Raw genomic sequence first — 10,000 nt, 5'->3', positions numbered from 1 at the left:
CGGCAAAGGTATGCCGGATATGGCCCATGTCCCGTCAGGAAGTGCAGCAGACCCCTACTTGGCTGAAAGTATCCCATTTTTAATCTTTCTGCAACATCTGGAAGTAGCTCAAAAACTCGTCTCCCAGTTCCTTCCCCTTCCCACTGACTCTGCCATAGTTCCTCCCCCCTTCTCTTGATTGCGTATTTGTCCCCTACTTGCACACCCATGATTTCCCTAGTCTTTTCAACTTTCCCCTTTGTTACCCAATACCACGCTGCCTGCTCCCTAATTTTTATATCAAGGGGACATAATCCCATAATAACTAGCAACGCCCCCCCAGGAGTAGTTCTGTATGCCCCAGCAGATCTTAGTAGCATACTTCGCTGCACCCTCCTCACGGCCATGGCAGGCGCCACCCTCGTGAGCCTGTGTGCCCAGACCCCGCTGGCATACCCTACTAAGGAAGTCAGAATACTATTATGATATAATTTTATTAGGTGGGGGGGTAAGTGAAATCTTTTATGTCCTATGTTTATTAAGTTATTAAGGATTTCTATCGCGCGCTGGGCAATCATTTCTATGTGCGTCGCGTAATTCCATTTTTCGTCTATTATTACACCAAGATACCTAGCTTCGCGTCGCCGGAGAACTGGGGCTCCCGCAATCCTGACAGTTGGATTTCTTATCAGACTGCCTTTTAGTAGAAGATATGTTGATTTGTGTGGTGCAATTCTCATTTTTGCCTCTCGGCACCATTCCTGGAGAATTTGCATTGACCTTTCCACTTTTGGCTCTAAGTCTTCTCGGCTACGGCCACCTACCAGCAGGAGGAGGTCGTCAGCGTAGGCTATCACGTCTAGCACATCTCTACATTGTTGTAACCTGACTAACAGGGGCTCTATGTTTACGTCCCAAAAGAGTGGCCCCAGGACCGATCCCTGGGGGCACCCCTTCGTACAGGTCTTACTTACTCTCTCGCTAGGCGATGATAGCCAGACCTCCCTGTCCATGCAATAGCTCCTCAGACAGCCATACAGGGGCCCTGGACACTCCATCTCACGCAAACGTGAGAAGAGCGAGGGCCACCAGAGGTTGTCAAAGGCGCCACTGATGTCCACCATGATGCCTACGACATACTTGTGCGTGGATGAGCCACAGACCTCAGCCGCCAGGGCGATTGCGTCAGACGCTGATCGCCCCGGCCTAAAGCCGAACTGCCTGTCACTCATTCCACGCAGCATCCTATGTGCGGTCAGTCTGTCCGCCAGCAGCCTCTCCAGCAGCTTCCCCATGGTGTCTAACAGGCATATAGGTCTATAGGATTTGGGATCCATAGGGTCCTTGTCCTTTCCTTTTTGTATGATTACTACATTTGCAGTCTTCCATACTCTCGGAAATTTCCCAGCTGTGAGACACTCATTGAAGAGCCGCGTTAGAGGAGCCACCAGCTGTGGGGCGAGGAACTGTACCACCTCTGCTACAATGCCGTCCGGTCCTGGCGCCTTCCCCTTCTTTAATGATTTGATATGTGCTGCAACTTCTGCTTCAGAGAAAGGGTACACTCTAGTATTATTGGTATATTCTAGAGAATCCTCCCTGCGGATTTGCCTTTGAGAGTCATCATCATCATGTTCATCATCGTCCGGTAGCAGAGTGCGCAGGAGAACTTCAGCAGTTTCCTTCCACGACTCTGTCACTCGGTCTCCATCTCGGATGGTCGAGAGAACCGCGGGGGATTTAACCTTTTCCCTTACGAGTTTGTAGGGTATTCCCCAGGGATCGGTATCGAGCTGATTTAGCACATACTTCTCCCAACTCCTTGTTCTTACTTCCTTTAATTCCCTTTGAAAATTTTCTTTCTCATCTCTGTAGCGCTGCAGCCAGTATTGCTTCTCTTGCCAGACGGCACTTCGCTGGTAGTACCTCCTCGCCCGTCTAACAGACCGACGCATACCTTCCAGTTCGGCAGTCCATGGTGATGGTGAGGCCGCCACGGCCCTCCTCCTGGTTGGCACGGCGACCTTTACCGCCCTAACGATGGAGCCTACCAGTTCTTCGGCGTACCTGTCGACATCCAGGCCACCCTCAGGCAACGGAGGAACGTCACACTCCTGAGTCAGGCATTCCCAATTTGTCTTGTGATAGTTATATTGAATCTCCCACCCCAGGTCCCAGCGGCACTCTTCATCTCCTATGCAAAAAGTAATCAGGTTGTGATCGCTTGTGGTAGCGTGCTCTATCACATTCCAGCTGTGGATAAGGTTTATAGCATTCGGTGACGCTAACGTCACATCGATGTTGGTGCCTTGTCCCCCTCCTCCTGCATAGGTGGGGGGGTTCCCTGCTTTATTTACTACCACCAGCTGTGACGCCATTATTGCTTCCTCTGCCCTTTCACCATTTTCGTCCCTAGTGCCGCTGTGCCATAGGGGGGATTTCGCGTTCATGTCTGCTGTGATTATTACCTTACGCCCACGTAACGCCATCATTACCCTGGATAGATGTTCTATGAAATGTTCGAAATTTCCCCCGTACTGAAAGTACATATTGACAATATATAATATCCCAGTGGGTGACTGCAACTCGATGACGTTACAGTGGCAATCAGAGAGTTGCGCTATTTTTGTGGCTCTGAGGGCCTTATTTGTTATTACTATTAACGCCCTTGGCTCCTCTCCTGTAAAAATGGTTTGCCATGTTTTCGACATGAATGATATTTGCCCGGCCCAGTAGTATGGCTCCTGTAGACAGAGTACATCTAGTCTCCTCTCCTCCACTACTTTTCGGAGTTCCTGCATGACCAACCGACTATTATGAGTGTTTAGCTGCCCTACCGTGATTGAATTTAGGGTTGTCATTAAGGAAAATAAGTGTGAAAGTAACATTCAGGCCATGATTTGTTAAAGTCGAATGCTACTCTACCATTAGCTAGGACAGCCTGTGCATAAATTTCGTCCAGCTTGAATTCTTCACCTCTTCTCTCAAATACTTTCTTCACCAGGTCACGCAGGGCTCCGAAATCAGTGGGAAGATTCACTGACTTCAGCTGTATTCTATCTACAGCCTCCATCGCCGTGAAGGTGACCATTCTGCCATGTTCATGACCTACGCGTACGACGTGCCTCAAAGCTGTAGTGAGGATCGCTGGTTGCTCCAGACGCGATAGCTGCATCGCGAACTCCAAGTTGGGATAGATCCGTCTTGGGTCCGCTCCTACAGCCGGTTTATCGTCTTGCAGCTGTGCCATACTTGTGCTCGTAGTGGTGCTTGTGACTGTGCTGTCTTGCAGGGTAAAAGTTGGAAGACTCCCTGGGACAGGAGCAGAGCTGTTCCTTCTGGGTAAAGATTGAGGCTGTGAGCCTGGGTTAACTGCTTTTCCGTCATGCTCCTCATTTTCTTCTTCAGGTTCTGTTTGGATACAAAGATCAACCATTTTTACTTCCTGTGTCCCTTTTAATTCAAGCTTTGAGACGAAAGTTTCAGCTTCAGGGTTTAATTTTGAGTGAGGAGCTGGAGATGTTGAGGGTGGAGACTCACTAGCAGCCCAGAAGTCGTCTACAATTACCTCAATTTCTTTTATTTCGTGCATTATTTCTCTTATCTCTTCGAATCTCGGATCAGAGTCAGTTTGTGTACTGAAGTCAATCATCGTTGCTTTTCGTTCCTGCATTTGTTTTAGAGACTTCAAAAATTTATTAAACCTTTCTGCCCTTCCAGCGTCCCTTTTTCTTTTGCTGGGAGACTTCCTTTTGATGTTCGTCCTTCTTATGTTGCCAGCATCAGCCATAGTCAATTCGGGATATGAGTCTCTGCTCTAGCAGTTTGTAGGTCGGGCAGTTTCTTCCTGCCATACCACAGGTTTTCTTTCCTCTCCGTGTGCAGGGAATGCACACCACGGACTTCTTACATTCCTTCCTCATATGTTCCTCCTCTCCGCATCTGGAGCAAGCAGGTTTCCTACTACAGTATTTGTGTATGTGATCAATATCCCCACAGTTCTGACACCGGGGGACAACAAGGTAGTCCTTGACATTAACAGAGTGAAAACCTATGTATACCCTGCCCATAGCTGTCAATTTCCTCCATAGGGATCCTGTGACTTCTGCTACGTGGTGGACTGTATCTTTATCCTTAGGCCCAGTTTTAAACCTAAGTTTAAAGTCTTTTAGGAAAGTTTCCATGTTGCTTTCTGAGTCCAAGTTTTGTTCATAGATCGTCTTACACAGGTCCTCGTCCGTTATGGACTTTGGCACATCATAGAGAATGACCAAGGGGTTCTTCTTACGGGGGGGTTCACATTTGACTGCCTTACATAGCTGTTGATTCGCCAAAAGCTTGTTCTTGTCCTCCTCAGTGGCAACGTCGACAATCACTACATTCTTTGTAGCCTTAATCCTGTTAATTTTAATTTTGTCCTTAACTGGGTTGACTGAAGTCGCGAAGACTTCTTGGACCTTCTTTATGTTCTGGCCAGGCATTGGTCTCAAAAAGACCGCAGTTTCCGGCCGCTTGGACACTTTGACAATAGTTTCTCTAGTTGTGGGAGCCTTGGGTGCAGCTTGCGCCGCGACCCCGGCCCATGTCCTAGCAGGCTGTTTCCGGAGCCTTTCATTCTCTCTTTCGAGCTCCTCTAGTCGTCCTTCGAGTTTGGCGTTGGCTATTGCCCATGCCGCCAACTCGTTTTTCAATGCCTGTACCGCGGTTTGACTGATTTTACCGTTCTTTACGTTATGGTCCAGGAACTGGCTTAATCTGAGATGCCTTTCCATGCTGCATTCTACCATTGCCTGACCCAGGCCTTCCTGTGGCGAGGGATCAGCTAGCGTCGAAAGCCTCGCAGGCGCACTCAAATCGCTTGTCTCGTTTGTAGCCATCATTATTTGACAAGCGAAAAAAAGGGGTTGGGAACCCGTCTCTTTCCCCGGACCGGTTCCTCTGGCATGGGGGGGGACTAAGACTGCAGCTCGCTCACCAACCTCGCCCCTAGGTCAAGAGCATTCCTGAGCTGTCAGGTTCAGCGCACCGTTTCCAACGCACTGGTCCTCTTCAGCGGCCTCCTCATCGACGATTTCACCCAGCGATCACCGGCAAGTGCACCCCGCACTCCGGAGAAGCGGATGCACTTCTCGCCCTTCGCCGCCTACTCGCCCGAGCTTCCACCTTTCGGCCAAGGACCCGCTCCTACTCAGGTGGCGGGCCGGTCACCCAGTCTTTCGGCGGTCTGGACCCAGCTAACCTGGCCCAGACGATGTCACCACCATCTGGGTTTGGCGGACCACGCCTCGGTTACCCAGAGGCGCGGCGAAGCACCCTTGCCGAATCGCGCCGAGGTCCCACGCCGACAAAAGAGGTCGCCAGCATGCGGGGCACCTGATGGTCTGTGCCCTGCGTAAAAATAGGGGAGGGGAGGGGAGCAGAAGCTACCCAGTGGTGGGGAGTCGCCAAGGCGCCATCACCCACCCCCGAGCAGCCCCACTCGACCCTCCCCTCCCCAGGGACAGATGTTGTGTCCCTCTTGCGCAGCTTCCCCTGCGCCATGCACCCTTTGCTTTCGCCTTGGGTTGGGAGACATTTAACGTCGTCCAGGACGTGAGGAACGTCGGCAGCCGGACTGGAGGGCCCCAGGAAAGCCGTGAGGCTCACCCTCATACCCTCGCCCGACCACCGGGCTCAACTCAAGGGAGACAGGTGGAGTGTCTCCCGTAACGCAGCTACCCCTGCGCCATGCACCCTTTGCTTTCGCCTGGGTTGGGGGCGTTTTACGTCCTACCATGACGGGAGTTTAACGTCCTTCCTTGACACACGACAACCCTCACGAATCCACAGCCCAGAGATAGACATGACTGGGTCTTATATTGTGGAGTTCGACATCATCGAGACGGTGCGGCACTCAAGCCCGAGTTACGTTCCCCATGGGGGTCTCCACACGTACCGGGGGATCATGACCGACCACGTCTCACCCACCGCTTTTGCTAGTTCACGGTGGGCCAGTGCAGACCGTGAGGATTGCACCCAGTTAAGGGCTAGCCTTTTAACGTCATGCATGGACGGCCCTTCCCGTGTTAGCTTCACTCCTTTCGACGGAGCTACTGAGCGCCAGGGCCACGTCAAGGCCACGGGATAGGACATTGCGGTCCCCGCCCCACTCAGGTTCCTCTGAGCCAAGAGCACTTCAGACGTGTCTGAGGATTTCCAGGAATCAGAGGGTCTCCTGGCGGTTTTAACCCAGTTTCGGAAGGCAACACACCTCCCCCAGGTGACGCCACGCAGACCGCTTTCCCAGCGTCGGGACTCTGTTTGCATGTATTAGCTCTAGAATTACCACAGTTATCCAAGTAACGTGGGTACGATCTAAGGAACCATAACTGATTTAATGAGCCATTCGCGGTTTCACCTTAATGCGGCTTGTACTGAGACATGCATGGCTTAATCTTTGAGACAAGCATATGACTACTGGCAGGATCAACCAGGGAGCTGCGTCAACTAGAGCTGAGCAGCCGGCCGCCCGGGAGTGTGTCCCGGGGGCCGCGCGAACACGCAAGCGTCCGCTCAATTATTCTGCAAACAGGAGGAGGCCGAGCTCCCCTGCACGATACACCTCGAAACCCTCTCAGGTCCCGGCGGCGCGCAGCGCCGTCCTAGGTACTTGGTCGGTTTCGAGAGAGGCGCAATCGCCCGGAGTTAGGCGAGTAGACGGTTTTAGTGCGAACACCCTTGCTCCCAACTGAGCTTGCCGCTGCCGACAGAGGCCCGGGAGCGTGCTGTCGTGGCATTGCCGGCGGGAGACAACACGCGCCACCTATGGTGACCGGCAGCTCCAACGCCAGCGCCACACAAGGGCAAAGCCCCACTTGGGTGCAGAAGCGAACTCTCCCAGCACAGCGCACGCGCCAACACGTCCGCACAACTGCGATACAAACCACCTGCAAGAACCGCTGGGGCGACCGAGCAGCAGACGGCGTCGCGGCGCCGAGTGCCAGGCGGCGGCGCATCCTCAACGCACACAGTCCTCAATCAGACCAGCACACTGCAGATGTCCACCGCGCTTCGCACCGGGCTCGGCTGAACCAACTTTGGCCGCCAGGCGCCGCGTGCAGGGTGCGCCGCAGCGTAGCTGCGCCGCCTGCCGAGCCCGTCGGCTGGCGCTCCTGCCACTCGGCGCCCCCCACCAGCCGCCTGTTGCGCGTGCGCCCACGCAGCGCGCGGCCAACACGCCGGGCGGCCCCCCTTCACCGGCCGGGAACAGTCCCACCAAGCCACCGCCGCGTATCGCTTCATACCCACATGGGCCTAGTCACGTGTGTGGATGTGGCGGGTACCGCTGAAACAACCGGTTAATAGCTGTACCGATCGTCGCCATCACAGATTCACCTCCAGCGTGAACAACCGCTCAACAACGGATTTCCAGTTCATTTGCGTATCTTGGGCAGTAAACGTAGATGTCCACCTACATTTGCGAATTCAACAATTCTTGCATGCCAGGATGTCATGTGTCACGACACGCTACATCAGACCACATACACACTGCGACATGTGCAGAAGAGAACACGTGGAAGGTGGCCCGCGCACGTATGCGATGTCCCTTCCGCGATCCACTGTCAACCGGCATCTGCGGCATGTCCCAGATATGGAACGCGGTCCACCAGGGTAGCACTTTGTGTGAGGCAATACGACAAAGTCGGAATACACGCGTCACTACATCACACGGCTCACGCTGACCTGACCTGACTCACCGCACCACCACCCCCAGCGACCCAGGGTGACATACAATGCGTTCGTACGTTCCTCCCACACGCCTCTACGGCGTACCACAGTGCAACCTAGCTGTTATTGGGAGACGAGACAAGTAGCATCGAGCACAACATATGGAAATTGAGATTCGACACCGTTGGGCACAGCCAGCGTACGGTCACACGTATCACACTACTTCACTCTGTACGTAACTACCGATGATCGGTACAGCGTGTGGGTTACGCGTACGACATCAGCGGACAATGGACACAGACCATACCACGACGTACACTGAGGGCGTCGACATCTGAACGCAACTGAACAGCTGCGAGGCTCATTTAACACTCAAACGCCAGACCGACCAGCTTGAGAGGACGGAGACACAAAGAGAGGGGCAGAGGGGGGGGGGGGGCGATATAGTCCTATTGCAGTACAATTGACAGTGGATAGCGGGAATATGTGGAAAGTAAGCAACACTCGCAAGACATCTACATGAGGATAACAACGACACCAGAGATTCCGAGCAGTGAACTATGTTAGGCAAAGGGACAACGTGGGTTAGGTTAAGGGACAACGTGGGTTAGGTTAAGGGACAACGTGGGTTAGGTTAAGGGACAACGTGGGTTAGGTTAAGGGACAACGTGGGTTAGGTTAAGGGACAACGTGGGTTAGGTTAAGGGACAACGTGGGTTAGGTTAAGGGACAACGTGGGTTAGGTTAAGGGACAACGTGGGTTAGGTTAAGGGACAACGTGGGTTAGGTTAAGGGACAACGTGGGTTAGGTTAAGGGACAACGTGGGTTAGGTTAAGGGACAACGTGGGTTAGGTTAAGGGACAACGTGGGTTAGGTTAAGGGACAACGTGGGTTAGGTTAAGGGACAACGTGGGTTAGGTTAAGGGACAACGTGGGTTAGGTTAAGGGACAACGTGGGTTAGGTTAAGGGACAACGTGGGTTAGGTTAAGGGACAAATTGAGTTAGGTTAAGGGACAAATTGAGTTAGGTTAAGGGACAAATTGAGTTAGGTTAAGGGACAAATTGAGTTAGGTTAAGGGACAAATTGAGTTAGGTTAAGGGACAAATTGAGTTAGGTTAAGGGACAACGTGGGTTAGGTTAAGGGACAAATTGAGTTAGGTTAAGGGACAAATTGAGTTAGGTTAAGGGACAAATTGAGTTAGGTTAAGGGACAAATTGAGTTAGGTTAAGGGACAAATTGAGTTAGGTTAAGGGACAAATTGAGTTAGGTTAAGGGACAAATTGAGTTAGGTTAAGGGACAAATTGAGTTAGGTTAAGGGACAAATTGAGTTAGGTTAAGGGACAAATTGAGTTAGGTTAAGGGACAAATTGAGTTAGGTTAAGGGACAAATTGAGTTAGGTTAAGGGACAAATTGAGTTAGGTTAAGGGACAAATTGAGTTAGGTTAAGGGACAAATTGAGTTAGGTTAAGGGACAAATTGAGTTAGGTTAAGGGATAATCTGGTACAACCACAGTTAGGTTAAGCGATAATCTGGTACAGCCACAGTTAGGTTAAGCGATAATCTGGTACAGCCACAGTTAGGTTAAGCGATAATCTGGTACAGCCACAGTTAGGTTAAGCGATAATCTGGTACAGCCACAGTTAGGTTAAGCGATAATCTGGTACAGCCACAGTTAGGTTAAGCGATAATCTGGTACAGCCACAGTTAGGTTAAGCGATAATCTGGTACAGCCACAGTTAGGTTAAGCGATAATCTGGTAAAACCACAGTTAGGTTAAGCGATAATCTGGTAAAACCACAGTTAGGTTAAGCGATAAAGTTGGTTAAATTTGGTATTGTGTGGGAAGGGGGCAGAGAGGGGGGGGGGTGGATAGTGGTGGCAGTACGCGGATGCCTGAGTCACCGTCAGATACGTCACGTCGGTTCGATGCTTGTAGCAAGAGGCTGGCGGGTCTGTGTCTCTCACTTCTGCAATTTTTCATGTGGTATAACACGAGGGCGGGTGGTGATATTTGGTGCCCCTCTGTGTAGGATGTGTGTTGGTGGTGTTGGTTTATCTGAGCAATGGTAGTTGTCGGAGGAGTGTGGTATTGTGCTTTTATAGGTGGACCTACTGGTCTGGTTATCATAGTGTCGACGGTGCAATGTGGCAGAGAGGGTGCACTCGACATTGTCGCATTCCAGATGTTTACGTATTGTGTGTCTCCGTTGCAGGCCGAGAGTAGTGCATGTTCGAGTGTCTGGCTGACGTGCGATTCACGTTGTGTGCCCAGTCTTACAGCACGTATAGGGACATTCGCATAAATCA

This window comes from Schistocerca gregaria, unplaced genomic scaffold (assembly GCF_023897955.1).
Source record: "Schistocerca gregaria isolate iqSchGreg1 unplaced genomic scaffold, iqSchGreg1.2 ptg000756l, whole genome shotgun sequence".
Lineage (NCBI taxonomy): Eukaryota > Metazoa > Arthropoda > Insecta > Orthoptera > Acrididae > Schistocerca > Schistocerca gregaria.
Note: the sequence above shows the minus strand (reverse complement) of the source record.